This window comes from Leptonychotes weddellii, chromosome 11 (assembly GCF_054177405.1).
Source record: "Leptonychotes weddellii isolate Sample4059 chromosome 11, ASM5417740v2, whole genome shotgun sequence".
NCBI classification, from domain to species: domain Eukaryota; kingdom Metazoa; phylum Chordata; class Mammalia; order Carnivora; family Phocidae; genus Leptonychotes; species Leptonychotes weddellii.
The window spans coordinates 86,502,007-86,518,470 of NC_138379.1; the positions used below are offsets into that span (position 1 = coordinate 86,502,007).

The window sequence follows — 16,464 nt, forward strand, 5'->3', positions numbered from 1 at the left end:
TCATTTCTGTCTTCTGTTTCCACGAGATTATTAATAATGCATCATTCATACGCACTTACTATTATGCCAAGTGCTATATATACATTATCCCTAAAACCAAGCTTTTTCTCCATTTAATGGGAAGGAATCACTGCTGTGGCAGAGCATACTTTACAAGATGGCAGCAACAATATCTCCCATCCCCCACGCTCTTGTGCAATGTGACCTTGCCATCAAGAGGGGGAACTGTGTCAATTACACATGAGACCTTTAATTGGCCTGGCAGCTTCCACATTCTGCCTCTTGGAAACCAGCTGCCACATTAGAAGAGATCATCAAGAGACTGCTATGCTGTGACAAGCTCAAGCCACCAGAAGGGGCTCTGGAGGATGAGTGGGCATGTAGCAAGAGACTCCAAGGACCACTGAAACATCAGATATGCAAGTGAAGACACCATCTTGGAAGTAGATCCTCTCAGTCCAGCTACCAAAACCAATGCCATGACGATCAGGCACAAACTGTCCAGCCAAATCCTTCCTGACTTCCTGACCTACATAATCATGAGCAAAATTAAAAAGGCTGTTTTTAAGCCACTGAACCTTGGGATTGTTTGTTACACAGCAATAGATAACCACAACACTTTCTCATGGACCCCTGGCCTCTGGAAGAGTCTTAGATCTGAGGAATATTTAAAGAAATCCTAGTTGAGCTAAGGTTGCCAAAGTATAAAGACAGGGCAACTGAGGCCCAGAAAATTTAAGTGGCTGTCCAGGGTAGCAGAGTTTATCAATCACATCGTCTTAGGCAACCAGAGGAAGAGGACTACAACACTGTCTTGGCTGCGCAGCCATTCTCCTACTTATGCTTTCAAGCTGCTTGACCAGAGCATAAATAATGAAGTAAATGGAGAACAAGGCTTCACGACTAGAAAAAAAGATGACCAATAATAGATATAGCGTATTTCAGTTCATCAAGGCCCTGTTTCTAATGTATCTGAACCTCTAGAAGTGAATAATGACTTTCCCCAAATTAGGGTGTCTTTACGGGCCAGGAGAGTACACTCTGCTCTCCGTGGTGTCAGGGGAAGGGCTGTGGAGGATCCCCAGACTCAGCTGGCTATGGAGGCAGCTGCAGCTGATGGAGTCAGTGTAAGAGGTGTGAAGAAGCAGAAACAGGCTGGTGACTGAACTCTGTTCTTAACAGTTCCTTCAAAGGTCGACAAAAAGCAGTTTGCACCATCTCCTCAAAAGAGCTACAGAATGAAAGACAACTCAAATCCTGAATTTAAGAGTAGCAAATTTCAAGTTGTCCCATTCAACAGTCTGGACGCACACTCCTCAATATAAAGATCCTATAAACACGGGGCTGCATGAAGAGGCCAGTGCTTTGTGGCATCACTTCCGCACAGAGGAAGAACACATTCCACCTTACTCAAAAGTCCCGCATTCCCTATGCTGTCAGTGGCCCTTCTAACACAACCCTTTCCACCAGACTCTGGAAATCCTTTTCACTGAAAACATAACCCACCGTATTTTATAAAACATTCCACATCAAGCTTTTCATTGCAATCAGGCTCTTCTCTGAGGACAATGCTTCCCCCACAGTGTCATCCAGGAAAATCCATGTGTTCTCCCACACCCTCTGCATCTTCACCATGGATATTCCATAGGCACTCAAATTCAATATGCTCCTAATTGGATTTATCCAACTTCCCCCATGCTAAACTTGTTATTTTGTATCTTTGCTTCATTTGATTGTCTGCCCATTCATGCTAGGAATACAGAAGTTATCTTTGACTTCTCTTTGCCCCTCACCTCCAACCCACAACCAGTGACAAATTACTAGATTTCCCCTCACCTATATTTTTAAAGCTTATGCTGCTTTCCATTCTACCACACCCCCAGTGTAGACATTCAACAGTGGCCTAACTGGCTCAATTCCAACCCAGTCCCCTCAAATTCAGACTCCCTGGCAGCCAGAAATCTCCCTCTGAAATACAGTTTCCTCATTGTTTAAATTTTCAATGGCCACTCTGCCTAGAGGATGAAGCCCAAGCTCCTTAACACTGTGAACTAGATCCTCTATTATCAAATCCCATTTCTTTAGTATAGGATTGCACCTCTTACTTCCTCACTCTGTGGACTGTAGCTGCATGCCTTTGCCAAAGCCGTCCCCTCCTGTCTGGGTGCTCACCACCTCTCCATCCTCTCCCAAACTTCCCTTATCATCTCCCATCACTGTTCAGATAGTCCGGGTGTCCTGGATGCTAGAAAGCCATTCCTGACCTTGCCCTTCATCTTTCACACTCACAGATTAGATTCCCTGCCCCTATTTCCGTGAGAGACCTGGATAACTTCCATCACTGTGTCTCTAGTCCCTTACACAATACTCATTACTAATGTAGTTCAAAGAAACGATGATTTACTCGTTCTTTGTTTCTTGAGCACCAAACATGAAGCCTGGCATTGTAGTAGATGCTTAAGAAATTTTCAATGAATGGATTATTAAATTATTATATGGACTGAAGTCTCAGGGGATCAGTCTATACCAAAATGTATCAGTAATCTATTGTTGTGTAACAATATTTCAACCAATGGCTCAAAACAATACACATTTGTTGTCTTACGGTTTCTCTGGGTTAGGAATCCAAGCACAGCTTGGCTGGGTCTTCTGCCCCAGGGTTTCACAAGGCAGCCATTAAGATGTTGGCCAGGGCTGTGGTCTCATCTGAGGCTTGACTGGAACAGGATCTGCTTTCAAGCTCATGTGGTTGTTGGCAGCATTCATGTTCTTGTGGACTGTTGGACCAAGGGCCTCATTGGGCTGACAGCTGGGGGTCACTCTCAGTCCTTCCATATGGGCCTTTTCAACATGGCCAGAAAGGGAGAGAGTCTCTGGGCGCCTGGGTGGCTCAGTCGGTTAAGCGACTGCCTTCGGCTCAGGTCATGATCCTGGAGTCCCGGGATCGAGTCCCGCATCGGGCTCCCTGCTCAGCGGGGAGTCTGCTTCTCCCTCTGACCCTCCTCCCTCTCGTGCTCTCTGTCTCTCATTCTCTCTCGCAAATAAATAAATAAAATCTTTAAAAAAAAAAGAAAGGGAGAGAGTCTCTTAGGAAGACAGACATTATCATCCTATGTAATGTAATTGTAGAAGCCATGTCCCATCCCCTTTGCTGTATTAAATTGGTTAGAAACAAGTCACAGCTCCCACCTGCACCTAAGGGGTTGGGGGGTTACACAAGGGCATGAAAGCCAGGTGGTGGGAATCCCAGGGGCCATCTTGGAGTCTGTCTGCCACACAAAGATACAGTTTTGAGAGAAGTCACCAGAAAGGCTGTGTAGATAAAATAGCCAGGAGAGGACTGAGAATAGCAAGAGTATGTTAAATATATTAAAAAGGAGTATGCTTATGTGTGAAACTTACCACACAATCTTAAATACATTTTTTTCTTTTTGTGAAAATTACTTTTAGGTTACTAGAGAATTCTACAATTAATAAAAAAAAAATTCTGTAAAGCATAGCTCAGGGTTTGGGGGCAAATGTTAAATTCAAAACACTGACCATTTTCTACTTGTACATTACTTTAGCATCATTATTTTTGTAACTGGCTCTTTAGATCAGTGAGAATCTTCTTAAATCATTTATTTTTCATCCATTTTAAAGGGTGTTTGGGGCTCAGAATGCAGAGCTTTATTTAATATACCTCAATCATTTATAGCCAACAATACATAAGGGAAATGTCAACCTCATAAAAACTAAAATCTGAAAAGTGAGAAATGTTCAAATTTTCCTCAGAGAAAGAGAAATTTATGAAAATAAGGCAAGTCAAGGAAGTATATTAAAACATTTCAAAATATAAAGAATGTGCTTAATGCATCAGCAATTCTTTGATGTGTCCCTATGGACTATGCCACATCCATAACAGACCTGGCAGCCTGTGACTAAGTTATGACCAGGCTAGTTGTTCTTCAGACAAATCAGCACTGAATGTGGCCAGTGACACAGCAGTCACTTCAGGGCAAAGCTGTGTCTCAAGGCCTTCCTGTACTCTCCCTTCAAAGGGCTTCAATCCTTTTTATAAATGTTCTGTTTTCCTTCAGAGTGGCTCTCGGCTCTCTCTGACTCAGGGTTAATCACAACCACATGAAGAAGGCCCCAAATGCCGCTAAAGTAACATGACAAATGAGGGGGAAAGAAAAAAAAAAAGCTTTTGACTTTCCACCAAAACATAAAGCTATTAGCAATCATCTGCCAAGACGTGGGGAGCAGGTCGACCTGCCCCCCCAAAAGCCAAAGAGGTCAAGTTCTCCACAGTGAACAGGGCCTCTCAGACCTCCCCTTAGTTCTGTGCTAGGAGAATAAGGAGAGAATTTTCCAGCAAACTTTTAAGCCTCTATGTAATTTCTGAGGTATAGCCATTATCGACAGTTACATTTTCAGGGTTTACCCAATGAAACTCAACAGTACTCTGGGGATTGCCCTGGGAAAGTATCCTTCCTCAAGGGCAGGACCAGCCTGGAGAGGGTACGACTAAAGCCTCGGTAAGGGTATACAATGCAGCAGAGGGGACTTTTTTTTTTTTTTTTCACGTAGGCTGCTCGTTTATTAGCACTGGTGACGCAACGTAACGGTTTCCAGTGAAGATGCTGAGCTGTGTGGATCTGGCAGAGCAAGGTGAGGCTCAGATGGGTGAGTGGTGCGCTCCTCTATTTCTTCCACTCGTTCTTGTCGTAGTCCCACTTGGCTGAGAAGCCCTGAATCGGGCTGGCCTTCATGTCGAGCATCCTCTTGGTCTGCTTGGCCACCCAATCCTCTTCAAAGGTGTGCGGGATGGGGCCGTACACATAGTGCTTCTCCCAAATCAGAATGAGAGCAGTGAAGCTGAGGAAGAACATGGCGGTGCCCACAACCGTCTTCCATTCATTCGTGCTCCTGTTCATTTCAGCAAAGCTTTCGTTGAACTTCATGTGGTACAACTCAACTTTTTCATCAATGGAGAGACTGCTCCAGGGAGTCTTCTCCTCTTTCAAGGCCTTCTGGCTAGCAGAGAGGTTCTTGACGTGGGCCACATCGGGCAGGGGATAGTCACGCCGGTCGACGTAACTCGGAAGAGCATAGTCTTCACTCTTCACGACGCTTCCATGTGCTCGTACACACACTGAGGTGGAAACTGCTCGCTTGCCAATTAGGCTAAACACTCTCATAGCCAACATTCTGCCGCTGCCACCCGCCGCTGCCTGCCGCGACTGCCCTCTGTGCCCCGGCTGCCCGCGACCGGATGGAGGGGACTTTTATATGAAGCCCACAAAACCACCAGCACTGGTGCTGGACTGTTTGATGCTGAGCTCCAATTAAGTATCAGGAATTTTAAAAAGAGCACGGGACAAAGGTTTTAAGATCAGAACAATCATCACTTACTAGCAGGGTGGGTTGTTTCATTTCTCTGAGCCTCCACTTTCTCCCCGGGAAATTGCCTATTTCCTAGACTGGTAGCCTGAGGCCAGGTTCACACATCTCTGAGCATATCTGGCTGGTGAACTTAGGGGAGGGCAGTCTGTCAGATATCTATGTGTGAGAGATTAGGGGGCTTTCAGCAACCGAACTGATCTAAATGCAGGACAGGGCCAGGGTCAGTGAGTAGAGGCTGCACAGATCCATCCACAGCCTGGACATCTGGGCTTGGGCCTGCGCCCAGGGAAGAGAAGGCCATCATGGCAAAAGCAAAGGAGCTTTTTCGTTGGAGGGCTCTGGGCACGACATGGGGGCGTAAGAAAGCTGCTCTGGTATCTCCAAAGCAAAGTATGACGAGGAACCTGAGAAAGGAGCAAACATCCCCCTTGTGTGGAACAATATGGCCTTATTGTAATATAGGCTCCAAGGAACACAGAATATTTGGTACCCGGGGGAGGCATTCAACCAAACTCGGCACATAGTAATTGAGCGCCAGTCTTCTGTCACATATACAGAGACCGCACCTGAGGCAGAAGGCACCAGAGGCCAAGACAGAGGTGCAGAGTTGGACTCAAAGCAAGTGCAGGTGGGGCGACAGGAGAGGAGATAACCCCCCAGGGACCCTCAAGTACTTGAGGGGAATTCCACTATGAGTAAGAGCAAAGAGCATACGGGTGGGGACGAGAGTCACTAAGACCACTACTGAGTATGACCCTCACTGCTATAATGCAAGCAGGCAGGCTAGGGAGAGCTGGGTTAAAAGTTTGAAAAATGTTTTATAAAGCCAGATCGCACAAAATTCTCTTTAAAGCAAACCAGGAGAAAGGGAAGATATTCCTTCAATGACTATGCAGCAAGAAACTGCTTCTATCATCAGACCAAGCTAAAACATGCTCATTAAATTTCCCTTTGGTGACAGGTTGTGGTTCTTTCCCGCTTATCCACTCAGGGCTTCCTCATTCACCCAGGACCCATGCAAACCCTGCCTCTCTCGGGTAGGGAAGGGGGCTGCGCAAGGCATCTGTTCAGATTAGGCACGAGATGGAAAATCAAGTCACATTTCATAAAAACCAACTCCTGAGAAATAGCAAATCTGCTCCCCGCAGCTCACGCGTTCTTCAAACTCCATTTTAATGACCAGGGTTGCAAAGGAAAAGTCCTTGTCTACTTCTCCTTCAAGCAGGGCTGAAGTTCAGGTCTTCTTCTATCTGAAATTGCTTTATTGACTTGACTTGCAGCAATTCCCTTAGGTAGGTATCACCCGCAGATGCAATTCAGCTAAGGATTGGATTTGATTACTGCCAGGTAAACAACTTACTACCCACACAGACTCTGTCCCAAATAAAATCCCCACGTTATTGAATTGAATACTTCTCTATGAAGGGACGCTGAAAAGACCCTCTCGCCAGAAGGTGCACCTGGATGCCGTGTTGAAAGTTGCCTGGTTCATGGAGCTGCATGGACATTGCACCTGGAAAGCCTGTGAAGTGTAGGGTAGCAGGCAAGCTTGGCCCTTGACGCTACATTACAATTACCTTGCAGGAGGACAATCGTACTACACACCACTATGTAACGTGCCTCAAGACTATTTATACCTCCAGACCTCGCTATTCCATTTGTAGGAATTTGTACCGAGAATGCAGTGACTGTAGGAAAGTTCAATGGTGTTCACTGCAATGTTGGCGATGGGGTGATAAAACAGAAGTAAACCAGTGTTCAGCGATAGCAACTGCTTAAATAAACTGGCCAAATATTCTACAGGTACGTTCAGACATTGACAAAAATACAACAGAGAGTATATACTAACAAGGAGGAATGGCTCCTTTGTAATGAGCAAAGCAAACAATGAAATAGTTTGTGCCATCATATAAAAACTTTAGGTTAGGGGCGCCTGGGTGGCTCAGTTGTTGAGCGTCTGCCTTCGGCTCAGGTCATGATCCCAGGGTCCTGGGACTGAGCCCTGCATCAGGCTCCTTGCTCAGCAGGGAGCCTGCTTCTCCCTCTGCCTGCCATTCTCCCTGCTTGTGCTCGCTCTCTCTGACAAATAAATAAATAAAATCTTTAAAAAAACAAAAAACTTTAGGTTATAAAACATACGCATTTGTACATAGAAAAAAGACCCAAAGGATAGATAACAAAATGTTAATAGTATTTATTTTTAGGTGGTTGTTTAATGGGTAATTTCCATTCTCCTCTTTTTTTTTTTTTTTAAGTAGGCTCCATGCCCAGAGTGGAGCCCAACATGGGGCATCAACTCACGACCCTGAGATCAGACCTGAGTGGAGATCAAGAGTCAGACGCCCAAAAGACTGAGCAACCCAGGGGCCCCTCCATTCTCCTCTTCTGATGTCTGAGTTGGTAAATTTTCAACAATAAGCACAAATTACTTTTTTAATATTAAAAATGAAGTATTTGGTTAAAGTCAGGATTAGAAAAGAAGTGGAGGTAATAATCTCGCCCACTGTTTCACGATACATACAGTGAGGCTGTGTAGCTCAGGAAGCTGTCCTGGGGAAAAGGGAATTCTACCACCAATAAGGGAGAAGATTTTCCTAAATCGCTATTCACATGAACAGTATCTCTAAATTAAATTTGTAATTTAATGAATTACAAACTTATCAAAATCATCTCTAAGTTATTATGAAATGAGAGCCCCTCCAGAGGTGTAGTTCTTCAGGTTTTCTGGGTCACTTAAACGACTCTAGAAATATCTGATGAATGCCATCCATGCAATTCCTGGAAAAATGCACCTGAGCTCTAATAAACAGAAATCATGCCTGTTGGTTTAGGGAATCACAGGGACCCAAAACCGGTCTGTGGGTCCCTCACAATAGCGTGCTTTACGCTGTGCATTGTGACATGAAAACATGACATGACATAGAAAATGAGGGAACAAAGAAGAATAAAATAAGATAACATGAAATATATCTCACATATATGATAGGTCAGTAATATTTTGTGAAATTTTTGTCTTGTGAAATTATTTGTAATATCTGGATAAATATAAAGAATATTTAATGATATAAATCACTTGTGTGTGTGTGAGTGTGTGTGTTTTATTGATCGTGATATAAAATATATTTATCACCACGGGTTGGGGTTAAACAGCATGAAAGTGACTACCCTAGGAGCCCATTACTCCAGGTTAAAAAAATATCCTGCACTAGAAGGGAAAACAGCATCAGGGTGATTTAACCAAGCGTCTAACCATACTTTTCAGAGCAAAGAGTGGAGTTTCTTAAACCTCTTATTAAAAATGATCTATTACTATTTAGAAAAAATAGGAGCTAAAAATTTGGGTCAGGACCTGAGCAAGTAGCTTTGGATTCTGATCTGGTCCGCATCCCATGAACACATAAATGCTTTGTTTAAATTATGATTTATTTACTACATTCACCTCTTTACTACTTTGATTCTGCGAAAGCAAATCACATCCAGCTTCAGGGAAGCTCCTTTTTTCTCTCAGGCATTCATTCATTCTCTGTCTCATTCATTCCCCACCGCCCCAATCCGCCCTGCAGTTCCCTCAGAACAAAGCAATGGCTAGAAATGGAAAAATTCCACAGACTTGATTGAATCTGAGACACCCACACCAGCCACAAGGAGACAGATGTCTGCTTCGGACTATCTCCAGCTCATGTCAAATGCCTGAATCACATGGATCTTCCAGCAGAATGGTAATTTTGACACCTGTTTCGGCAGAGCCAGTGAATGGCCTGTCAATGCCCCTTGCCAATAGGACAGACACATAGCTCTTTAGTTTTATGTTAAGTGATCGTAACTCTCTTAGTTCTGGCTCAGGGTATAGTGCAGAGAAAGGCAGAAACTGGTGCCAGGTGGGGGGCCCTCAGTTAGATCCCTGCTCTTTTCCATGCTGTCTTGAATTCAGAGCTTCAGCACCCAGGCCACCACCATCTGTGGCAGGACAGCCCATGGAAACAAAAGCTGAGGCCAAGTTCACCTTCAGCGCTTTCAGCCCTCCCGTTCCCATCTCTGGGAGGCCTCCAAAGGGTATCTGGGAGAGGGAACATCATCCTGCATGAAATAAGTAGAACTCGGGGCATCACAAAGAGACACAGATAATTATTACTAACTCGTCACGTGTAAGGAGCGCTCTGCAAGGTACCTGAAGGCACATTACTTAGGCTACCATCTGGCCCTGGCCTGGGAGTTTCAAAGGCATTTCCAAATAAAGGAAAGGAATTTTCAGGGAAGAAATTATCTAATGTCAGTAAGGATCAGGCCCCAAATGAATCACATTTTGAGGTGACGGTCAGGGAGCTGATCCTGCGATCTTTTGTTTTTTAATTGAGGTAAAATTCATATAATGCAAAATTAACCATTTTAAAGTGTACAACTCAGTGGCATTGAGTACAACATTGTGCAACCAACCACCAGCTCTATCAAGTTCCAAAACATCTGCATCACCCCAAAAGTAAACCCCAGTTACTCCCTATATCACAAGACCAAAAACAGATCTGAGGCTGTGAGGTCTGCTCTCCAAGGGTCTAAGCTGAGTGCAGGGTCAGGGCAGGAACTCCCTCATACTCCCCCATTGCTGTATCCTCAGCTCCAGAACAACACCTCACTCCCAGGAAAGGCTCAGTAAATATTTGCTGAAGGAATGTTGAATGATCGAGAACCAAACGGAATAGCAGACAACCTGACCTCCTTTGAAGCCAGTGAACTACTCACCCTCTCGTGCCCACTGCTGACACTGAGCCAGGCCATCAGTCTGGAATCCAGAGATCTGGAGGGGGCTGACACTTGGGTAAGCGTTAATAGGACAAGACTTGAGAATGAGGTTTACTGAGCACTTTCTAAGTGACAGAAGCCTTACATTATCCCATTGATCCCCCATGAGGACACCTGAAGCTTAGCAACGCAACTTGTGTGAGGTCACTGAGCTGGTCAGTGTCAGAGCCTCGGTGGGCAGCTGGGTACTACAGCCCAAAGCCCTTGCCTCTTGATACGGCCATTTTACAGATGAAGAGACTAAGGCTCAGAGCACAGTCCTTTGCCAGTTCTGCAAAAGAGGTGGGAAGCCTGGGAATCGGAGAACCTAGAAGGCTCAGGATAGTTCAGTGGCAGGATGGGCGGGAGAGCTGCCAAAGGGACGGGTGACTTTGCATCTGATTCCAAAAGAGAGAGTCCTCGTTCTTCCGTGATTCGGTCACAGGCCAGTTTCCATTTCCTGGTGATCAGGGCAAGACCCCATGCGGTGGGCCAGGAGGCCTTACTGGAAGGCAAACCTCATCTCTAAGGGATGCACAAAACCACTTACGCAAGGTGGTGAAGGAGTTTCAAATCACTTTCTAACCACTCAGACGCCCAATGTTTCAAAAGCTTTCACTGTTTCTGTCAAGAAGAATATTCTCGGAACAGATGACAATGCTGATCCATACAAATGGTGTTTTTTCCCTCCTCGACTTTTTAGAGTTCTAAGTTTTGTCTCTTTTCCTTGGGGAAAGCAGAGGGCAGAGTAGTCGGTGTCTGATGGTTTCAGGCTCCGCAAGAACTGTCTGAGGCAGACACTGCTACGAGGCCCACTTTCAGACCGGGAACCTGAAACCCAGCCAGGTGTCCCCGCGGGCAGCTTGCACCTGGGAGGGCAGGAGCTGTGAGTATCCGTACACATGAGCACTAGGAGAAGGAGGGTACGGACTTCGAGGGATGCCAAGAACGATTCGGAATCATTTACACCATCACAGAGTGAATGCGACAGGAAATAGTTCTGTGACAACACTTACAATTGAATTCTCACCTCCCATCTGGCGTCCTGGAAGTAGAGATCCGTGGCTTGCTCAGTAAAGCCCAAGATGTTATTAATACCCTTTTTCTCAGGTTATCATCTTAAGTTATTTGTGAAGATTTTAAGTGTCATTTTATTTTATTTTTAAGTGTCATTTTACTCTTCCTAATGATTTTATTACACATAGGATGAGAAAGTCCTCAAGTAAAAAAAGTATTCTATGAAATAAATAACAGAATCTAATGGAAAAATAGGATTCACTTTGCTTGTCTGTTATTATTCAGGAAAAAAAAATGGCACAGTAAAAACAGTCAGCTCCTGTATTACGAGCATTGCAGGGACCCATGTGTCCCAGTATAAGGACCGGGAGTAGAAAGTCACAAATCTCTCAAGTGCCCAGGCTGCTGCCCACCTCGGACACACAGAAACCTAATGAATACAGAACTTAAAAGATGAACTTTAATAGCCCGTATCTGTCCATGTCTACGAACTGTTCTCTGTCGGTCCATCTATTCGTCCATCCGTCCATCTATCGATCCATCCATCATCTGCTACACTGCTACCATAAAACATTCAAGACTGTGGACAAAACCTGCCTGGCCAGGTATCTTTGGCCCTCCTGTTCATCGATGGCTATGAAAGCAAAGTTGACAGTCATGTGTCACTTTTAAGCAGGTTACAGGCTCGGTGTGCCCTGCGCCACTGGTGTCCTGGCCATGCCAGCCTGGGCTGAGGGGGCAACACAGCACAGGAGTGTAGAGTGTGGGCTCTGGGGTCTGGCTGCCTGTGTTCAAAGCCCAGCCTCCTCTCCTCCCAGCTCCGCGCTCCTAAGCAAGCTACCTGACCTCTCAGCTCCTCCCTTCGTTCTGTGGTGGAACAAGGTGATGTTAATACCAACCTCCCAGAACAGGATTAAATAAATCAAGTAAGTGAGGTGTTCAAACAGTTCCTGGCACTTTCTGAGCACTCAGTAGTGTTACCACTCTGTCTCCTGCGGATCATTTTCTGTCTGGTCCTTTAACAGCAATCAAATTAGTATGGACTAATGCGCGCTATTCTGATAAATAGTAATCAAACGGTGCTATCTCCTCCACGTTACTTTCCCCAAACGCCATTAGAAGGATGGAGTAAATCTTTAGAAACATACCACAATTCATCTTTTTTTTTCATAATTCACCCCCAACTTTGCAGTTTCTCTATTCATCTTACCGCAGGGCTTGAAATGACAGAACTTGTAACATTCCCAAAGCTAATAGGCATATAATGTAACATAGTTAAAAAGCCAGTTTAAAAAGAGAAACTCTTTTATTCAAAGAAAAATTTCCTTGAGTTGAGCCACTCCACTCACCTCAAAGAGAAAAGCATATTTTTATAACACGCCGGCCTATTTTAGCAGAGAGGATGAAATAAAATAAAGGAATTTATCCAGTCTGAATCCATCATCGGGGGGAAAAGAAGAAATATTATCTCTCTCATCTGAATTCATTTGTGATATATTTTTGTAGCAAGAGGTATAAATAATGCATGATGGCATTTCAGAACCTCAGATTAATGCTCCAGTGTGTTCTATTCCCTTCCGCTCTGTAGTCACAATGTGTGTGACCCTGCACGGTAAGCAGTGAGGGTGGCGCCCAGGGGACTGTTTTCCAGGGGGAAGTGGGAAGGGAGCTGTCTCCCCCAGGGCCCACCTGTGTCTGAGTGCACTTCCTTCCTCCCTACGTGACTCCTTCCCCAGGAGGAGCTCCCTCACCTGCCCAGCTGCTGAGGCTGGGTTGTGACCCACTGTGCCATCCCCACGAGAGGCTGGCATGGCTCACCCTGGAAAACGGCCACCTTGCCCCCTGCCTGGGAAAGTGAGGACAGCAGAGGGAAGGGCCCAAGGCTGGTTTGCCTACCGGAAGGGGGAAATGAGCTTCCTCCCAGCTGCTTTTTCGTCTTAAAGACTTAAAAAATGCACAAATTGTGATCTCCCTCATGCTAACATGCGCCCCCTTATTTCACACATATTTAAAGAATACATGAAAGCTTGAGACATTTTCCCTCAGAAACGTACCACCCTGCTAGTCTCTAGAAATAAAAAAAGGAAAAAGCTTACGAACGTGTTTTGTTGCTGCGCTCTCCAATCAAGTTTTACAGCCCGTGTGTGTGTGTGTGTGTGTGTGTGTGTGGTGAAAATTGGCAAAGAAAAGTACAGCACAATGAAACAACTAAAAACAAATTAGTTTCTTATCTTCCCTCAAAAGTGAAATAAAGGTCCATCTTGGTGTGTGACCATGTCCTCAAGAGGTTTCCTGTCCAAAGTTGTTCAGACAATAGTCTCCTAAGGAAGAGCATGAAAAAGAGCGGATAGAAAGAAAGGAACCAGAGAAAGTATTCTCCTTGCCTGGAATTTGGAGGAGAAAGCGATTCAGACTTGGTGGATCCCTAATTGATCCAGCAAAGCCTTAATTCATTTGGTTAAATAGATTTTATTGACCTTGGCTAAATAGTATAATGAAAATACCACTAAGAACAGTAATGTTCAATAAACCTGCTGTGAAGTATTAAAACATGACAAGTACTCAAAACCATCTAGATCCCATTTAAATTCACACAACTGCTTGCAGATCACCCACGAGGTGCAGGGCATGGTGCCAGGCATGGGGTGTGTATGGGGGGGTTGCAAGCTGTGCCCCACGACGTGTACCCTGCAGGTGGTGAGGGAGACAGGCCATGAACACAAGGCATATACTACAAGACACAAAGCTGAACGTGCCCATGGTGGCAGTGGACTCGGAATGTTTGTTAATAGCTGGAGGGATCAGAGAAGCCTTCTTTAAAAAGGTGGTATTCCAAATCCACCCTCGATGAACAGTGGGGTTTCAACAGGCACAGAGAGGGGAGGGGACAGCATGAAGCACAAGAGTGAGTGGTCTTGGTTGGTGGCGCACAAGCAGATCATGCCTCTGTTTCAGACCCTTCATGGCGCCCAGGGGATGAATTCAAAAGCCTGAGTGAAGCTTCCCCTTTAACCGCTCCTCCCAGTCTCACCTCCTGCTGTTCCCCATTTCCCACCTGGGGAGACAGGACCTGCAGTTCCCCAAGGGCCTGTTCCATGTCCATCCTCAAGTTTCAGTCTACACACTGCTCCTCCCGTGCCATCCCCCCACTCCCTGACTCACCCTGGCTGCTCAAGGTCTTCAGCGCCAGCTTGCTCATAACCCAGGGGAGCTGGTCTACTCTCCTCATGCCACACATCCTGCCTCCACATGTCGAGGCAGAAAATGAAATGGGTTTCTGTTTCCCAATCACTGCCTTCAAATCCCCCTTCCCAGGTCCTAGCCACATCTGCCATAGAGTCCAGAACTTTCCAGGCACTTCTAGTCATTAAAGTCAGTCCACTCTCATGTAAAACTCCATTTCAAAGCTCTTTGCTTTCCCTCCTTCTGGGCAAGATGGAATGGGGACACTCTCCTAGAACTGTGGTGACTGAGGAGGAGGGTTCGCAGAGGCTGGGGAAGTGGGGGTCTGCACTGAGGACTCTCTTTTCCTTTCTTCTCTGTCATACCTCTCTGATGTCAGGATGAGGAAAGGGAAGGCCAAAACACAGAGAGGACGGGAAGGGGAGGCAGGGGTGGTCATGACTGACCACCGTTGGTCGTGAGCGGACAGTTGGGTCTCACCGGGCTCTCTCTGTCTCCGCCTGCTGGTGACTTCCAACTATATGATGATTCCTGTGTATATTCTGTCACATCTCCTGGAATGGGGTTCAGCTTCTCCCACAGTCCCTGGAACTGAGAACCCCTTGAGGAGGGGGAGTCTTATCTCTCTACAGCCCCTCCCTCTCTTGGCCCCCAACCCTCCCCTCCAGCATCTTCTTACTTGGCCACACTTCCCGTCCTCGTCCGCTCCACCCTCCTTCACACGGAGTCCAGGGACCCAGGAAGACTGCTTCTGCACCCTCCCTGGACTGCGGGGAAACAAGGAGGAGATTCCAACCTTCATTTGCTTCCAGGTACTCGATGGTATAATCCCCGCCCTGCCACTGCAGGGATCTCTAGAAGCTTCCCACACTCAACAATTTCCAGAACAGTGGTACTAGTTTCCCTGTTCAGGTGGGCTCTCACTTTTGGTGATACAGGTCACACTCTACAAAAACTCCTGATGGTCTTCCATGCCGTTTTGGTGCACTCTGCTCCACTGGCTGCACCCCGGAGGGCTCGCGTGTTCAGATGCTCAGCACATACATAAGCAGGCATAGAACACAGTTCTCCCCTTCTGCAAGCAGAAGACTGATTCCCCTGCAGCCTCCACCATGCTGCACTTGGCCTGGGGGGGTGGGGGTGGGGAGCAGCATCAGAAGCCCTGCATCTCCAAGGCCAACAGTACCAAGAACCCCGGTCTCTATCTAGGGCTCTCCTGATCCATCCCAGCAGGGCCAGTTCTAATGCCTCTTAGCTTTGGGGGAGGGCTCGGGCACAAGCTGTTGGCAACTCCACTTTACAGTGTAGGGTTCTCAGGGCCTTTGTCCTCACCTTTGTTCCTTAGACATAATTCCAGGAAAACAGTAAGAAAATAAAAAATTAGAAAGGGTTTGGGGCGCCTGGGTGGTGCAGTTGGTTAAGCGTCCGGCTCTTGGTTTTGGCTCAGGTCATGACCTCAGGGTTGTGAGATCGAGCCCCGTGTTGGGCTCTGTGCTCAATGTGCAGTCTACTTGAGATCGTCTCTCTCCCTTTCTCAACTGCTCTCTCTCTCTCTAAAATAAATAAATAAATCTTAAAAAAAAGGGTCACTCAGCTCCCCATTACACCCTATTATAGAATCTACCATAGTGTGTCCCACTTTCCCACTTGTGCCCCTACGGTCCCTCCCAGACTGAGCTCCCTGAGGGCAGGGGCCATGTCAGTCCTTGATACACCTCAGTGTGTTGTCAGTACATGATGGTGGAAGGCAAGGAGAGGAGAGCAATAAATACATAAGGCAACAGTGCAAAGTAAAGAAAAGAAGGTTGGCCCAGATCATAGAAGGCTTTAAATGTCTAAATAAGAACTTGAGAATGCAGATGAGGAGCAGGAAGAAGGGGGCAGAAATAACTGGCATTCACCGAGCACTTACTATGGGTCAAGTCTGGTTCTAAGTGCTTTACACATGCTATCAGTCAAGGATGAGGAGTCAAGGAAGATTCTGGAGGAGAGGGATCAGAATTACATTTTATAAAGATCTGTCAGAAGGCAGCAGATAAAAGGGGCGAGCCAGAGGGAAAGGGGTGGCAGTGATCCTACAGGGAATGGAAAAGTGAGTGC

At 46.0% G+C, this 16,464-nt stretch overlaps 1 protein-coding gene and 1 pseudogene across 18 annotated transcripts in view; both read right to left on the bottom strand.

The window, feature by feature from the left end:
• The window catches only part of NCAM1 (neural cell adhesion molecule 1), a 298,040-nt gene that overhangs the window by 201,122 nt on the left and 80,454 nt on the right, over positions 1–16,464 (bottom strand). The gene's annotated exons all lie outside the window — the stretch shown is intronic.
• Positions 4,533–5,249, bottom strand: LOC102743382 (cytochrome c oxidase subunit 4 isoform 1, mitochondrial pseudogene; annotated as a pseudogene).